The sequence below is a fragment of the Schistocerca americana genome, chromosome 5 (genome assembly GCF_021461395.2).
Source record: "Schistocerca americana isolate TAMUIC-IGC-003095 chromosome 5, iqSchAmer2.1, whole genome shotgun sequence".
Taxonomy (NCBI): Eukaryota; Metazoa; Arthropoda; class Insecta; order Orthoptera; family Acrididae; genus Schistocerca; species Schistocerca americana.
Window position 1 is genome coordinate 408,716,524 of NC_060123.1, and position 18,847 is coordinate 408,735,370.

The 18,847-nt window shown below is 45.7% G+C and overlaps 1 protein-coding gene across 1 annotated transcript in view; it reads left to right on the forward strand.

Moving 5' to 3' along the window:
• LOC124616141 (E3 ubiquitin-protein ligase LNX-like) overlaps positions 1–18,847 on the forward strand; it is a 676,831-nt gene that overhangs the window by 403,057 nt on the left and 254,927 nt on the right. The gene's annotated exons all lie outside the window — the stretch shown is intronic.

Consider the following 18,847-nt stretch of genomic DNA (forward strand, 5'->3'; position numbering starts at 1 on the left):
GGAAGATGGTCCTCGTCCAGGTCAGGCACAACGAGTTGTGACGCCACAAAACATTGCAGCAGTTGAAGCAATAGTGAAGGAAAGCTGCCGAGTGGCACTGAATGACATTGCAGCATGTTTACAGATTAGTCATGGGTCAGCACACCACATTGTGCATGATGTGCTCCACTTTCACAAAGTGTCTGCAAGATGGGTGCCACGGCAGCTGACTCCTGAAATGAAAGAACGACGTGTTGATGCTTGTGAAGAACTTCTTTGGCGCTTTGAACGAGAAGGTGATGGCTTCCTTGCAAGAATTGTTACTGGGGACGAAACCTGGGTTCACTTCCACCAGCCGGAAACGAAGAGAACGGGCAAGGAACGGCGCCATTCCTCATCACCAAAACCAAAGAAGTTTCGAACAGAACCAACAGCAGGGAAGGTTATGCTGAATCTCTTTTGGGACGAAAAAGGCGTCATTTTGGAGCATTATATGCCAAGAGGGACCACTGTCACCATTGCATCATACACAGATCTCCTAAAAAGTCATCTGCGGCCTGCAGTCAAATCAAAGCGACGTGGATTACTGTCAGCAGGTGTCGTTTTGCAAAATGACAATGCAAGGCCCCACATTGCCCGTACAACAGTTGCAACAACCACAGACCTGCATTTTTAGTGTCTTCCTCATCCACCATACTCACCAGACCTAGCCCCAAGTGATTTCCATATGTTTGGACCACTCAAAGACGCAATGGGAGGAAAAAAGTTTCGTTCTGATGAAGAGGTACACCACGCGGTGCATGAGTGGTTGCGCGGACTACCAAAAGAATTTTTTCTAAAGGATTTTATGCTTTTTGTAAGCGCTGGAGGACTTGCATTGAGCGTGGGTGAGATTATGTTGAAAAGTGATACCGCTTTGTACCACTTCTGCACAATAAATAATACTTTAAAAAATATTTAAGTTTTTCATTTGACTCGCCGTCGTACATTCCCAGAGGCTGTAAATTTCTTTACCCAGCGCCCAACTGTATTCCTATCAAGTTAAGCACTGCCATGCCCTGCACACAAACTAGTCCCGTCAAATTGCAGAAATACCTTGCAAAAGGTGGGGTAGAAGAGTTTATTTTTTCAACTCGTTCATATGGTTGGAAATATTAGAAAACCGAGTTTTGCCAACAAAATCTCGCTTGGGAAAACTTTCTGCAGTCAAAAAACATGGAAAATGTCGGCCTTTTTACCGTTTTTTCAAAATATCTCAGTTTCATTTGCTCCTATCGCTTTAACGTCTATTTTCTTTTTTAAAGAGCACAAAATTCTCAGCAAATTTGATTCTTGCCATTTCTTTCTACTCCTTATATCTAAGGCGCTATAGCGCCTCAAAAAATACCAATTTTTCAAATTTTGAGCATAGTGGCAAGATACCTTATTTTTGAACACTATTTTTTCAGTTTCTGTTTGTGTAGTATAAATACATTATACATCATGTTATATGTTGGAATTTACCACCTCACTTTCAAGTATTCAATTTCTCTGTATGCAACATGAGGATTGCTGGGCACCCAACTATTGTGATTCTTACATCACTACCTGAAGTTCACTATGGGCCACCTCAGCCTTGGTATTTGTAAAACTATAAATATAAAAATACATCATTAAGAGACATAGACACACACACACACACACACACACACACACACACACACACACACACATACACACGCACACAAAATAAATTGCCTCAGGAAACTGAACTATTATTAGCTCCAATAGGCAACCTAATTAGGTGTGTATAAAAGCCACACAGTTGACATTAAAAATAAGTAGCTTTATTACAATTAAAATGCATTGTCAGTTACTAAAAAATGTTGACAGTTCTGGGTGTGTAATACTTGTAATATCGCACATTAGCGCACTTGAGACAGATATGAACATCACTTCCAACGTTTTGATGGGCCAGGTTCCTCAGTGTCACCAGAAATACCTTGAGTTACGGATTCAGGGTCTGTACCTAGAGTTGATCCCGGATTGACCTCTTCTTTAAACAGCGAGTCAGCGTCAGCAAGTTCGTTGATTTCGTCAGCGGTTTCCTCAACACCCTCCATAACATCTTCTTCACTGTCTTCATATAAAAATTTTGGCACGCTTTCACAGTTGACCCCAACACATTTCTTGCAAATTGAAGAACATTTCAAACCTGCTTTTCTGCAGGAGCACGCTCCGCCACAGTTCAGCTTGCATGAGCATGAAACAATGTGAAGAAGTGCTTCAGGTGCTGGATCTTGGCTCATTATAGTGGGTATTGGACAGCAGTCACAGTGATTCCAGCCTCATTTCTCAGGAGGTTTCCAGTTTCCCATCCAACTTTGGACTTGTTGGCAAGTCAGCAACGAATGATGTTGTGCAGCATCTAGTGTAGGTGGCAACCGTGCAAGATTCAGTTTGCTTTTTGTGGCAGGACCTGACGAATAGCTGGTACCGCAAATGGTCTAGTGTGTGGGAACTGCTGACACCTCCACTATACAATGCGATAGTAACCTGTTCTGTTGCTGTTATTATTTCTTCACGGGTAGCATGTGGTTTATTGAACGTGCAAAGCGCTGAGGTTAGGTGTTCATTTTTCGCAACAATATTGCAGCACTTAATTTTTCCTTGACCAAAAAAAGCGGATGTTGTATCACATCCGCTAAAGGCGTGAGTGAACAGAATATATTCACTGTCAAACTTGTAAGATGCAGTGGAAAACCACTTGTCTTCTGCATTTCCTCTTCCTGGCTTTAAGAAAACTAAGTTTTCAATGCCTTGCCCCAAACCGGTCATGAGCACAAGCAGGTCAACATCTTCTCCTACAATGACAACACTTCCAAAATCTTTGGTTCTTGAAATGACAGATGTTACAATCATAACGTCAGCATCTTCTTGTGCCTGGTGCACTTCAACGCTACAGTCCAGAAATTCCTTTTTAAGAAGTGTGATCAAATGCATCTTGGTTCGTTCGTTGTACAAGAACTTGTCCTGAGAGACTTGGTTCACCATCTCTGATTCAACCACAACGTCAACCGAAGAATGTTTTTTGGACCTACGAATCCTCTCAGCATTCTTTGTGCGACATTTGTCTCCCTCACATTGATACCCATCAAATACAATAGCAAATTGAGATCCAAATTGACGTTGCAGGTAAGAAACATAGCATTGGGCTATTGACTTGACGCAAACATTTCAAGTCACTTTGTGGATAAGGTACCCTCCATCAAAATTTCGTTTGGCATATGGCAGTCGTAACTGCTTGGTTAAAAAGTCATCAGAATTCCCTTTTGCACATAAGAAGCATTTCCCTTTGAACTAGAACTGACCTTTTTCCTGCGACCGACGTAGCACGCCTGTTGGTTCCTGAGTATGTCGAAGGCTAGCTGCTATCATTCTCTCATTAATGTACTTCTTGTAGCATGCTTCATGCACCATCACTTCACTGAGGGTTTTCAAAAAACGGGTGTGAGCAGACTCCCTGCGTTTAGCACTACAATCGATAAGTGTGCTCAGTCCTTTCTTTTTCACATTGCATCCACCACTCACCACAGTTTTTTCGCAAATGAAGCACAAATTCATGTCAGACATACTCATTTTCAGCACCACAACATATGCTGAATGGAAGCGACTCCAAACTGTAGGTCCCTTATTGTTGTGCGCTAATAGCTGTCAGCGCGCTGTGAACAATCACTAGAGATAATTGCCTTCCGCCCGCCAAAGAATAAATACGCTTTTGTCCGCTAAAGAACAATTCCTACATACTTTTCCTTATAACTGATCCTTAACGTCAGTCAACTGTAGAAAATGTACGGCACGTGCATGCAATCGTATTACATATTGTAACACAAATAAACTTCACGCTATCCGACGTGAATGTGTTCGTAGTTACTGAATATGATGCTGTTTGTCCTGGCCCTGCAGCAAAGTGAGATGGTAAATTCCAATGAATAACATGATGAATAATATGTTTATACCACACAAATAGAAACTGAAATAACAGTGTTCAAAATTAGGTAATTTGCCACTTTGCTCGAAATTTGAAAAATTGGTATTTTTTGACGGGCTGTAGCGCCTTAGATATTGGGAGTAGAAAAATATTGTATAAATCAAATTTGTAGAGAATTGTGTGCTCTTTAAAAAAGAAAATAGACGTCAAAGTGATAGGAGCAAATGAAACTGAGATATTTTGAAAAAAACTGAAAAAAGTCCGAAATTTTCGAAGTTTTTTGACTGCAGAAAGTTTTCCCAAGAGAAATTTTGTTGGTAAAACTCGGTTTTCTAACCTTTCCAACAATATGAACGAGTTAAAAAAATAAAATCTTCTACCCCACCTTTTGCAAGGTACAGGCTCTTTTTCTGACAGTTTCACTGGACTAAACGTTTATGCATGTTTAGCACGGTTTCTTTTTCTACACAGAAGAATTCAATAACAGCATGCTGCTTGTAACTTGAGTCGTAGACGCCATTTTGACGCTGTACTACGGCTCTTCAATCTGTCAGAACGGTTCGAAAATTCACCAGCGTACTGAGCAAACATCAAATGTGAAGCACCAACAAGGACGTTCGTCTATGTCTTTTTTTTTTTAAAAAAAAAAGTGTTGGGCGTTACTTATTGATCGACCCCCATACGACGTAAGGGGTACAATGGTGGAGCAGCTCCTGATAAGCCACACATTTATGTAGTAATTGCTAACCGACGCTTGATGTGGTTTATAGGGCAACGGCACAGGACTGTGGACAAATACAAACGAATGATGTGGAGTAATGAATCAGTCTGTAACCTGATGGAAGGGTTTCGCTTTGGCGAATACCTGGAGAACGTTATCGACCGTCGTGTGTAGTACTAACAGTGAAATACAGAGGAGGTGTTGTTACGGTACGGGGGTGGTTTTCGTGGTTAGGGTGTGATCTCCTTACTGAGGTTAATAAAATGCTAAATGCGGAAGGAGACGAACATATTTCACTACCGTGTGTAAGCGCACAGTAGAGGAAAAGTTCGGAGACGATGATTGTGGCTCTGAGCACAATGGGACTTAACATCTGAGGTCATCAGTCCCCTAGAACTTAGAACTACTTAAACCTAACTAACCTAAGAACATCACACATATCCATGCCCGAGGCAGGATTCGAACCGGCGATCGTAGCGGTCGCGCGGTTCCAGACTGAAGCGGCTAGAACCGCTCAGCCATACGGCCGGCACGATGATTGTGTCAGCATGACAATGCTCCCTGTCGTAAAGCAGCATGTGTGAGACAATTGTTTGCGGACAGTAACGCTCCTGAAATGGATTGGCCAGCCTAGAGTGCCGAACCCTAACCCACTGGACCACCTTTTGGGATGAACTGGAATGTCGGCTTCGCTGCAGAGCACGTCGTCCAACATCACTATATCCTCTGGTTTCTGCTCTTGAGGAAGAATACGCTGCCATTCCTCCACAGACATCTGAACACCTTTTTGAAAATACCCACAGCAGAGTTCTAGCCGTAATAAAGGCAAAAGGTGAACACACGTCGTATTAATGTCCATTAAGAGTGTCCGTATATTTTTGATCAGTGTGTTCGCAGAGAGCGTCCGCTGCTCGTGGTCTCGGGGTAGCGTTCTCGCTTCCCGAGCACGGGGTCGCGGGTTAGATTCCCTGCGGGGTCAGGGATTTTTCCTGCCTCGTGATGACTGGGTGTTGTTGTGTCGTCTTCATCATCATCATTCATCGCCATTACGGTCGGTGGAAGGCAATGGCAAACCATCTCCACTAGGACCTTTCCTAGTAAGGCAGTGCGGGTCTCCCGCATCGTCCTCCTACGCTCTGCCAAAAAGCATAGGACTTCATTTCTATTTTCCATTCGCAGAGAGCAGTGAGAACACTTGAAACGGCACTGGACATCTCGTTTCATAGAAGTAGCTTTTGTTGAAAAGCAGAATATAGGGGCAGGTGGCTTAGCAGAGAGCGAGATTCTGGGGTCGATGAATGGCAGAGGCTCTGCGCGGTGCGGCGCGGCCCACGTGGGGCGGCGGCCCCGCAGCGGTCGCTCCACCTCGCCTGCCACCTCGTCCACGGTGGGCGGCGCGGCTAGGCGCTCCAGCCGTGACCCTCACCACGTACCGGGGTCACCAGCAGCCGCTCCGCGAAGGACGCGGCGCCGACCGCTGCTGTAATCTCACGTATGGCCCGATTACTGCTGTGGTCTGGTGTAGCAGATGACATCCGACGCACTACCTTGCGCATTAGCCCTGATGGCTATTAAAATTTCTGCACTGTGAAAGCGGCATACAACAAACGCCAAATCGCCTTGAAGTCTACCACATGCTTGGGTATGAAAATGATCAGCACCTCAGTGACCCTGCACGAAGCTCGTAAAAATATCACCACTGAAATTCTGTCGACACGGAAAGATTAGGCGGTGGGTTTTTCATTCAGAAAGCGGATTTGATTATCAGTAGTTCGTGAGAAGACGATATTGTGCCTTATTTCTGAAGAAGAAACGTCTTCCAGCGGCAGGATCGTGCTCCATCGAGGCTTTAGTTTATCGTTCCGTGGTATTGCTGCTAGCGATGGTCAGTATCCACAAGCTGTCACACAAATATGGAATCGATGGGTCCAGTAGAGACGCACTCAACGCTGTGAAGTGTTACGGCGGCCCCACGCGACTAGCATGCGAGAGGGCTATAACGTAGCAGACCAAGAAACACTATAATCTACTGTGTCCATCACTACGGTGACATTTCCCTTGTCCACCTGTATTACCACTATCTGAGAGTTGTTCTTCAGTTTTGATGGCATGACGTTCCTCCTTACTGATGTTTTGCTTCGGAGGCTTTGCTTGAACTAATACTCGCTACACGGAGAAGAAGAGCTTCATAACTTTCCCGAACATCTTGAACACAGAGTTAATAGGAAGCCCACCAACACGGACAGGTACCTGCATGCATCCTCCCACCACCATCCTACTCAAAAGAATTCGGCCCTGCAAACTTTAACTAAAAGAGCCTACATGACAGTGACGAACACAACCTGCAAGCTGAACTGCAGAACCTCAGGTCCATTTTTGGAGCTAATGGCTACGACATGAGCGTCACACACAAAACCATGGCGCCGAAGGAGGGGGGCAACAGGGAAATGCAGAACGAAGCAGAGAACACCGTCGTGCTGTCATATGTACAAGCGGGTACTGAATGTCTGGGTAAAATTCTCCGTCGGGCAGGTATTAAGCCGATTTTTCGTAGCAACTACAAAATAAAAGACATTCTGGGCACGACGTCAAGTTTCAAGCCGCCGGAGCTTATGAAATCGGGTGCGAAAGTGGACTGGTGTATGCAGGTGAGACTGGGCGTCCAGTAGGCACAAGGTTAACTGAACACAAGAGATATATCCGCCTCAAACAATACAACGAATCAGCGTTGGCGGAACATCAGGAACACTGCAGGATGAAGATCTAATTTCGAGAGGCCCGCGTACAGGCGATACAGCCGTTTAGTTTGAGGAGGTAGATAGAGAGGCTATAGAAATAGCCAAGCGACCCGACAATATGAACAGAGAAGACGGGTACCGACTTCCAGCGTCTTGGCTGCCAGCTGTGACAGCTTGGCGGAAGGACAGCTCTCGCAGAGCAACAGGCGCGCCGTAGGCCACAGCGGTGGAGGGCACACAGAGCGCTGACGCGGCCTGGTCGATACTAGGCAGTTGGTAAACAACGCTATGCTGTAGTCGCCGCTGTCTCCTATTCGCCAATTTCCACCAATGGCAAGCAGTAATGCAAATGCAAACTCCAATGAAAAATGCCCATATCCGCCAATGATAACACCCAATGCAAATACCAATAAAATGAACTCCTAATACCCTTCCTCCTCACCCTCACATCCAATGACAGCACTCCTCCATAGTATCCAAACTAGTGCTCATTCAGCAGTTAGCAATACACCCTGAGGAAGGCGTCTTGCAACAGTCTCCGAAACGTCGGAATGTTACAGATGACAATGCGGCCTCAACCCAGAAAAATTTAATTGACAGATTAGTACTATTTCAAAAAATGATTTACCAGAGCGTTATAAATTCAGTAAATTATTGTCTAGTGGGTCCATCTCTGGCACTTGTGCAAGCAGTTATTCGGTTGTTGGATGTTCCCCTGAGGGATATCAAGCCAAATTCTGTCCAACTGGAACGTTAGATCGTCAAAATCCAGATCTGATTGGAGGACTCTCCCCGTAATGCTCCAAACCTCGCCAGTTCTGGAGAGATCCGTCAACCTTATTGGCCAATGTTGAGTATATCAAGCTTGAAGACAAGCAGTAAAAGCTCTTGCTGTGTGTGGGCGGGAATTCTCTTACTGAAGTGAAAGTCCAGGATGGCTTTTCATGAAAGGCAACAAAACAGGGCGTAGAATATCGTCGACAAGCCGCTGTGCTGTAAGGGTGCTGCAGATGCCAACCAAAGGGGTTCTGCTATGAAAGCAAATGGCACCCCAGATATCATTCCTGGCTGTCGGGCTCTATGGCGGGCGGCAGTCAGATTGGTACCCCACCATGGTCAGGGGAGTCTCCAGACAGGTCTTTGCGCTGTAGTCTCACTTACTGGAGTGGAATGGTCTTCAGTCTCACTTTGAACAGAGCCACGGTGACCTCCGAAGACGTGACTGGAAACGCGGCAGAAAGCAGTGGGATATCAACCTGACTGTCGACCACCAGACGACCCGACGACCAGGAGTGATGGACTGAGGTCACATTTCCTTTCATAGCAGGACCCCCCCCCCCCCCTTTGCTTCTCATCCGTTGCATCCTTACAGCACAGCGGTGCCTTGACGATTTTCTAGGCCCCATTCCTTCATGGGAAGCCATTCTGGGCTTACATCATTTCAGCAAGATAATGCCCGTCAGCGCACGGCGAGCGTTTCTACTGCTTGTCCTCGAGCTTGCCAACCACACCGTGGGCACCAAGGTCGCCGGATCTCTCCCCATTTGAAAATGTTTGGAGCATCATGGGAAGGGCTCTCCAACCAACTCGAGATTTTGACGATCTGACGGGCCTGTTGGACAGCACTTGGCACAATAGCCCTCAGAAGAACGTGCAACCACTCTCTCAATCAATGCAAAGCCGAATAACTGCTTTCATAAGGGCGAGACATGGACCAACACGTTGATTTGCTCTAGTTGTGAAGCTCTTTCTCTCGAATATATCATCCAATTTTTCTGAAATTGTAATCATTTGTTTATCTGCACATGTACACCACGTCTGGGCCGGCCGCGGTGGCCGTGCGGTTCTAGGTGCTACAGTCCGGAACCGCGGGACTACTACGGTCGCAGGTTCGAATCCTGCCTCGGGCATGGATGTGTGTGATGTCCTTCGGTTAGTTTGGTTTAAGTAGTTCTAAGTTCTAGGGGACTGATGACCTAAGATGTTAAGTCCCTTAGAGCTCAGAGCCATTTTTTTGTACACCACGTCTACCGATTTCGTTCCTTTCGGACGATTTATCGTAATCAGTCGTTTTTCGGTCTTAGAATGTACTTTTAATCGTCATACAGACCCAGTACCGCGCATGATAGTAGACTATGAGGTGCCATTGAATACACGACACAATCACCCTTGATTCAGCTAGCTTCTAATTTTGAAAACACGCGTTAATATTTTTGACGTGTTAACTCCATTGGGTGTACCATGTTAGTGAGGCCTCCGTCATATTGGCTTTCTTCAAAATAACGGAGACTGCGTAGTGCCTGTCCTGAACGACCTTGACAAAGTGGGTGTTCGACTGTTGCCATGGCCAGCACGTTCTCCAGGTCTCTCACTCATAGAAAACATCATCTGGGTTTCTGAGAGACTGGCACGCAGCCACTGACCAGCCACTACTACTCATGAACTCTGGTATAGAGTTGAAGCAGCAATGAATTACCTATTCTTACCTGTTATCTTAGTTGGACTAGATGCCCAGCTGATTGAGAGCCCTTGTTTCTGCTAGGCAGCTCAGAGTACTAAATGTCATTCCCTGTACACCCTCAAATAATCGACAATTTTAATCATGCATTTTTCCTTCTTCACTGTGTATACACGATAGCTAAAATTCTGTTATTTGCTATCCTTCCCCATGTAATGATTTTAATGGCCAACAAACAGCATGCATCTGTAGCCCGTGAAGCACAGAGAAGTGCGTGGCAGAAGGTACTCTAGATTTCAGGAAGTATTAAGATTTTATTCTGTTCCATAAAGGGACTGAAAGTAGGAAGTATTGTACCCGCCTGGTAGTCGTTTCCTCCGCGCACCAGAAGTCCGTGTGGGCAGCCGCCACATCAGGGGCACGTGGGTAATCGGCTCACATCAAAACAGATACAAGTTTCCTTTACTTTACGTCTATGGTCACTAATCTTTTGTCATCACACTACCGGTTTCGGTCTATAATGACCATCTTCAGATCTGTTTTATAAGAACATGTCCTAATATACTGCAGCCATAGTAGTATCGTCAAATATTAAACCCAAAATCAGCACATCGTCAAATATATATAAATAACAGCATATGCAAGAGTCATCTTGTCAGCAGCACTGCAGATATATTTCCCCATACGGCCTGGGCTGTTTACCACGGAGTTACACGTCTCCTCCAGAGCGTCTGGGAACGCTAACCTCGCCGATAGGCTGCGTGCCTTTCGCAGCAGAGAGTACTGTCGGCAAGGCACTGTTCTCCTATGCCAGGTCACGTGCCGTTGCAATGCCACACAGATATCTATCCGCTCCCGACTATTTAGGCTACCACTACTCCTCCGATCGGTAGTACCAGGAATTCTGTCCGGCCGTATCAGTGGTTCAGTTTCAGCGCTACAATTTGGCAGTTCCAACAGTTTCGTATCAGCGCTCCACGCCCGTAGATTCGGCCGCGATCGTCCTGGTCTGCACCAGCAGCACGTCACCCGCCACCCGCCGGCAGCACTGGCCCAGCAACGTTCCAGGTCTTCACACCGCAGCCTACCACACGCCCCCAGAGTTGGTAGTGCAGGTACATCACGTAGAGCGTTAAAGGAGAGATATTTCTGTTGTATGTAATTGTGTGGATATTCATCCAATGACATTACAATTGAGATTGGGTTTGTTATAATGTTATTCTTTCCCTTCGTTCAGTCCTCAATATGAGGATCCTACAGGAAGAATGTCTGTTTGTATGCCTTTGTGCGAGCTACTGTTTGCCTTACTTTAGCTCTACAACATCTACGGAAAAAAGATTCGTAGGGCTGCAGGATATTCATAGTTTCTGCTCTAAAATATGGTTTCACATGCAGTTCCTTGTAAAGATATATGCAACCTTTTTTTCGAGTGTTTATAAGTTCAGATTTTTCAACATTTTTGTTGCGCAATTTCACACATTATACAAGGCTGTGACCATTCACATCGTTGTCCCTCTTTGCTCTTTGTCCCGTGTTAGTCCGATCTGATGTCGCATATACTTCAGCAACATTCAAGTATGCACCGCGTAAATGCTTTGTACAGCACATCATTTTTAAACAAACTAACGTTTCCCAGTATTCTACTGATGAATCGTAGCCTACCTCTTACTTTGTCTACGACCGAGCCTACGCATTGCTATTGCCAGATATTTGTATGACATGATCTGACTTGATAACCCTGTAGACAAAGGATACAACACTTTTACATTTCGTGCAGAGCACAGCTTTACATTTCTCTAACCAGAGAGCTAGTTGCCTTTCCACCTGGCTACTGCAGTATTTTGTTGAGACTAGCTGGATAGTACTAGTGTCTCTTTTACGGAGATCTGTTTATCAAAAATAACTGCATCATGTTCGAAAAGCTTGAGACTGCAACTAAAACTATCAGCTAAGTCATTAATTCACAACACGAACAGCAGCCGACCTGTCACACTCCCCTGGTGAGCACCAGATATTGTTTCATTGTCTGTAGGTGGTTGTCCATCCACGTTAAAGTTCTTACTCCTACCGTAGCGCAAATTTTTCATCCAGTCACGAGCCTCGTTACAGATCCCATAACAACAAATTTTATTGATTCGATTTCCTCTGCGTAATGTACCGGAGTCTATCATGAGCGGAAAACGTCAGCTGGATTTCGCATGATCGATGTTTCCGGAAATCAGGTTGATTTCCGTTCAGAAAGTTTTGTTCCAGACAGCAAATCAAGTTGATTCGGTGTTTCTTCACATATTATTTTGTTAGCGCCTGTAACAAAAAAAAACCTTATACAAGGAAATCAACTTTGCGGAAACATCTGTCGTTGGCTACTCCAACTAGCTTTCTCCACACAAGATATCCTCCAGTGCCATACACAGAGGAAATAAAGTTGATTCGATATTTTTTTGTACACGGATCATTATGTTTGGACTAAGAATATGGGCTTTTCTTCTGTTACTAATAGCTGTGTGTGTTACTGAGCGGTAGGTCTGTGGACCCGTTCTATTTCCTGTTCTATACATGGGTGCGATCCGTGCTCCTTGTCCGTTTATGAATACGTAGCTCTAGTCAAGCGATCTGTGGTTAATTATGGTCAAGAGTGGAGCTAACGCACACGCGAATTCGGTATAGGTGTTGATAGGAACCCCTTTGGGTCTTGGGGCCTTACTGCATTTAAGTATTTTAAGCTGACTTTTGAGCCTGTTAGTAGCGGTAAGTGCGCCACTCGACTTCGCACAAAATTTACAGTGAGTCTACTTCCATGTACTGAATGTGAAGAAAGAAGGAAGACTCGTGCTGTAGTACAATGCATCACTTTCTCCCACACACAGATTGCAAAAAAAAAAAAAAAAAAAAAAAAAAAAAGCGATGGCGACACATGTAAATTCGAGCAAGTGTACGGAACAGAAGCGTGGAAGATATTTATGAAGCATCGCATTCGGGCCATCCGTCAGTAAGCATTCTGATAGAAACTTTGATCAAAAGCGACACATGTTGACATGAACTACGAGATTGTCACCCAAATATGAGTCGGAGGTTTTCTAGGATAATGTTCACATTATCATCTACAGAGATTTGGGTAACAGGAATACATTTACTCGATTTGTGCTACATGAATAGACAGTTCACCAAAAGGCAAAACGCATGAAAACCGCTGAGGGTTTCATTCACGCAGTGGTTGATACCCATATTTTCTCTATACTACCAAATCAAGAGATGAGACCTGGTGCTATCAATTTGTGCCAGAGTTCAGTAGTCTGCCATCACGTCACTGTTTTCTCTCTTTTATTATAACAGTGGCATAACTTTTAGAAGTATCTTCTATAAGGCTAGTCAGTACCATTTTCATACCAGACCAACAGATTTATACGAGAATTACATTATTACATGAAAGACTACATCTTAATATACACTCCTGGAAATGGAAAAAAGAACACATTGACACCGGTGTGTCAGACCCACCATACTTGCTCCGGACACTGCGAGAGGGCTGTACAAGCAATGATCACACGCACGGCACAGCGGACACACCAGGAACTGCGGTGTTGGCCGTCGAATGGCGCTAGCTGCGCAGCATTTGTGCACCGCCGCCGTCAGTGTCAGCCAGTTTGCCGTGGCATACGGATCTCCATCGCAGTCTTTAACACTGGTAGCATGCCGCAACAGCGTGGACGTGAACCGTATGTGCAGTTGACGGACTTTGAGCGAGGGCGTATAGCGGGCATGCGGGAGGCCGTGTGGACGTACCGCCGAATTGCTCAACACGTGGGGCGTGAGGTCTCCACAGTACATCGATGTTGTCGCCAGTGGTCGGCGGAAGGTGCACGTGCCCGTCGACCTGAACCGGACCGCAGCGACGCACGGATGCACGCCAAGACCGTAGGATCCTATGCAGTGCCGTAGGGGACCGCACCGCCACTTCCCAGCAAATTAGGGACACTGTTGCTCCTGGGGTATCGGCGAGGACCATTCGCAACCGTCTCCATGAAGCTGGGCTACGGTCCCGCACACCGTTAGGCCGTATTCCGCTCACGCCCCAACATCGTGCAGCCCGCCTCCAGTGGTGTCGCGACAGGCGTGAATGGAGGGACGAATGGAGACGTGTCGTCTTCAGCGATGAGAGTCGCTTCTGCCTTGGTGCCAATGATGGTCGTATGCGTGTTTGGCGCCGTGCAGGTGAGCGCCACAATCAGGACTGCATACGACCGAGGCACACAGGGCCAACACCCGGCATCATGGTGTGGGGAGCGATCTCCTACACTGGCCGTACACCACTGGTGATCGTCGAGGGGACACTGAATAGTGCACGGTACATCCAAACCGTCATCGAACCCATCGTTCTACCATTTATAGACCGGCAAGGGAACTTGCTGTTCCAACAGGACAATGCACGTCCGCATGTATCCCGTGCCACCCAACGTGCTCTAGAAGGTGTAAGTCAACTACCCTGGCCAGCAAGATCTCCAGATCTGTCCCCCATTGAGCATGTTTGGGACTGGATGAAGCGTCGTCTCACGCGGTCTGCACGTCCAGCACGAACGCTGGTCCAACTGAGGCGCCAGGTGGAAATGGCATGGCAAGCCGTTCCGCAGGACTACATCCAGCATCTCTACGATCGTCTCCATGGGAGAATAGCAGCCTGCATTGCTGCGAAAGGTGGATATACACTGTACTAGTGCCGACATTGTGCATGCTCTGTTGCCTGTGTCTATGTGCCTGTGGTTCTGTCAGTGTGATCATGTGATGTATCTGACCCCAGGAATGTGTCAATAAAGTTTCCCCTTCCTGGGACAATGAATTCACGGTGTTCTTATTTCAATTTCCAGGAGTGTACTTTTCAACACCATTTTCCAACAATGCTACAACGCTTATAAATATCTGATTCACCAACCACTGCTGACGGGTATTTTGATGTAACCGTTGTTGGCATGGTCCTGACTGTCTACACGTATTTTCAAGTTCAGGAACAAGCAATCATTGGGTGCTACCACCTGTTTCCTGGGTCATTTACACCAACTCTTTGTATCACATCTTCAGCGGCGACAGATGCTCGCCCTCTTCATAATTAATATTGGTATGGCCGTCTCTGAAAGTTCTGAACACTTTTCCCACCATTCCAGTGTTCTTAGTATTTTCTCCCTAAATCTCGGTAATCTGTCAAAGAATCTCGATCGCTTTCATATGTTTTGATTGCATAAAATGAATCACAGCGCATTTTCACACTACCAGCAATGCCAATAATGTGATGCATTTTAAAAATACACCGACAGTCATAAAGATGGACGAATGTTTCCGTTATGGCGTCTGTGGTTAGGCAATAGAAGAACACACTAAGCTCGCATTTTCGGTTTTCCGACCGCAGAGTCGCAGTGGCCATATTGAGAATGTTACTTACTTAAAGAAAAGACGTGCATCACACAAAGTTAGTAAGCAACATTTCTCATACACTCTTCTGTGATCCAAACAAAAACCTGTAACATTCATGCTACCTGAAATGTGCACGGCTCGCGCTTTTCCCATTTATTGTTTGTCTTCTTCTACTACGGTACTGCAGCCTCGTTTTCTTATTCCGTTTACTGCCATCACTAACTTCCTGCCTTAATTGCCCATGAGCGGCAGCGCGTATCGATAAGTGCACTGTCGTACCATCTCTGGAGCGACCGCTAGTATTGCCGGGTCGTCGTGTGTTTGGGAGTCAGTTGGAGAACCACCAGCAGTGCAGTCGGGACGCAGCAGCAGTGAGGTCGGGGTCAGAGCGCCGGTGAGATGCCGACAGCCAGTGCTCGCCGACCGCTGGCGACACACATGAACTGTCCGACGGGGGGAGATTGGAGCGGGACGACCGTTGGTTGGTCGTTCGGTTGGTCGTCTCATCGTCCGACGTATACTTGCTCCTTTCACCGTTCCCGGGCCTGGGCCATTGGCCGGTCCGAGCCTGGGCAGTTGGTCGGTTGGCGTGGAGCAGCGAGAAAATCTCCGCGACGCTTAGTTTGGCTGGGCCCGCAGGCGGCCTCTATGCAGTATCAGAGTGTATGGTGCTGTTCCCATTGCTACGAGGTTCGTGGCTCCCCGATCCTGGACATGAAAGTTGAGTTTGGACTTAATCTACCAGCAAGTCACGACTGTCCACAATGTGTCGTTTGTAGTTCGTTGTCGGCTGTTGGGATATTCCCGTGAGCAACAACGTGTGTTTTCAAGTTGCCAACCTTTAGCCATCCTCCAGTGGAGTTTAACTGTACATGGTTATTTGAATTGAAGTTCACCAGCGGAATCTTCTGCCTTGTGGCCATTAACGTTCTGGTTACCTGCCCTGGTCGTTGACGTAAATTCAGGCAGTGTATTTTCCTCATCGTGTTGTCACTGCCCAGCACGGTGTGTAGTTTGGCAGCTCAATGTACCCATAATTGGTTGTGGAAAGCAATACGTTGTTCCATTGAACTCCCGGTTGTGTGCTGGTCAGGTGAAGCGGAGGTTAGCTTGTCGGTGGGTCCGTTGACAGTCTGTTGGCTGGGTTGTCGTTGGATCGACAATTGTTGGGCCGACTGCCTGTCTCACCTAAGCGACGGTTAGTGTTTGAATCCCAGGCCGACCCTTGGAACTTCTGAGTGCCCTTGGGTGTACTGCCTTTTCTTGTTTGTTCATGTTGTTTGTACTTGTATGGCTTCGAGCCGATTTTTAGATTAAGGTTGTTTTGCCCTTAAGGCATCAGATGGTTTGGGCCTTCAGCCTAATTTAAGAACTATTTTACGTAAAACCTTTGGCATTTTTAAAATTAATGTTATTGAGTCGCAAGTGCTGGGCCTTCAGCCGATTTTTAATTTGAATTGGTTGCTCTTAAACTGTCAGCCTAATTAAGAAACTGTTTTGATATAAGCCTTTGCCTTTTAAATTTCTGATTTTGGTTGAGCTTTAAGTTATTGGCTTTTAGCCGTTTTTAAATTAAAGTGGTCTTGCCCTTAAGGCATGAAATTGTACGGCGCATTCAGCCGCTAATTCAGTTCCAAAACTAAAGCTGTGCTTTTCTTAAAAGAAAGTTTTTCTTAGCTCTTGTAATGGTTGATCAAATAAAAGGTTGTATGTTCGAGTGTAACTGACAGCCGCTTATTTTGGCCCCTTTCCACATCTTAAACTACCTTTCCTGTCCTGCAGGTTTAGCAGGGAGTCTCACTACCTTTTCTTGCGCCTTACGCGATGTAGTCTTACCCAATCCCTCCACTCACATCTATCCTCCACAAACCTTCGCAGTTTCTACTATTATTATTCTTCCATTCGTCAATGGACGTGGAATACGTGACTGTTTTATCTTCCAGGCGAGACCCTAGTTTCTGTTATCTTATTCTCATCTACAGCTGCAATGTAAGCCGCTTCACAGTGTTTGGCATAGAAAACACCGTATACGCACACCATTATCGTCCCGTCCCCATCCAACTGGGAATGACGTACACAGACGATTACAGTCGGTAAGCCTTTGTGTAAGCTCAAATTTCTCTGATTTTACCACCACAATCATTTCATTATATACTTGTGAGACGAAAAAGTACGTTGATTGACAAGACCCGAACCTCCATTTATTTGTAAAACTTAATCATTAATAATTTCAGGTGCCTTGTATCAGCGAACCACAAACGTATCCAGCAAGCCATACAGCAAATATGGACAGCATTTATAGCCTAGAAATTCTGTACAGGGTGTATGGGGAGGAAAGGTCAATATTGTAAACAGTGATAGTATAAGTAATTCTGAACAAAAAATGATATATGAACATAGGCCCGCAAATGCTTCGTTAGGGAGGTATGGGCATTGAAAGGAACTTTAATTCTGCAAAACTGATGTGCACAACATGAACGTATAGCAATACAACTGAGCCGTAACGTGATTTTCATGCAAACAATGCACGGGTACATGCCATGTTTACGCTATGCAACCTACCACGTATTATGGTCATGTGACGTATACGTGTCCGCAGCTCGTGGTCGTGCGGTAGCGTTCTCGCTTCCCGCGCCCGAGTTCCCGGGTTCGATTCCCGGCGGGGTCAGGGATTTTCTCTGCCTCGTGGTGACTGGGTGTTGTGTGATGTCCTTAGGTTAGTTAGGTTTAAGTAGTTCTAAGTTCTAGGGGACTGATGACCATAGATGTTAAGTCCCATAGTGCTCAGAGCCATTTGAACCATTGACGTATACGTAGTACAATCACCCGTTGTTTGCGCAGTTGTGCCACGTAAGTCGCGTTGTGTAGTGTACCGGCGACGGATCGGTTAGCTGTGTAGTGTATGGTGATAACTGTGTTCGTACAAGTGCTGCTAACAATGCCACACGTCTACAGTAATGAGGAATACGCAGATATGGTGAATGTTTATGGCTTCTATGACGGTTGTGCTACCGCTACAAGAGAAGAATACCACAGGCGTTTTCCGACTCAACGATTACCTGGTCGCAGGGTGTTTACCAAAGTGTTTATCACTTTGCGTGCAACAGGCTCTCTTCCAAGTAGATACTTCTCGTCCGAGCGTGTATGTCAACAATCTTTGCAAGAACAGGAAGAAATTATCACAAGTGGTGAAGTCCCGGTACGAGCATGCGGAGAATGTCCCGGTGTATGAATGTCCCACAGACTCGTCTATGGGCAACATTACATGCGGAAACCTGTATCCATTTCACATAAAGCGTAATGCATTGTGTACTAAAAGCAAAATAAATAAACATTATGTAAAAATTGTAACGTACGAGTGACTGTTCTTCTCTGTAACATTGTTTTCAAGAAAATCACGTTACAGTCCAGTTGTATTGCGTATACATTTACGTTGTGCACATCAGTTCTGCAGAATTAAAGTTCCTTTCAATACCCATACCTCCATAACGAAGCATTTGCGGACCTATGTTCATATAACATTTTTTGTTCAGAATTACTTATACTGCCACTGTGTAAAATGTTGACCTTTCCTCCCC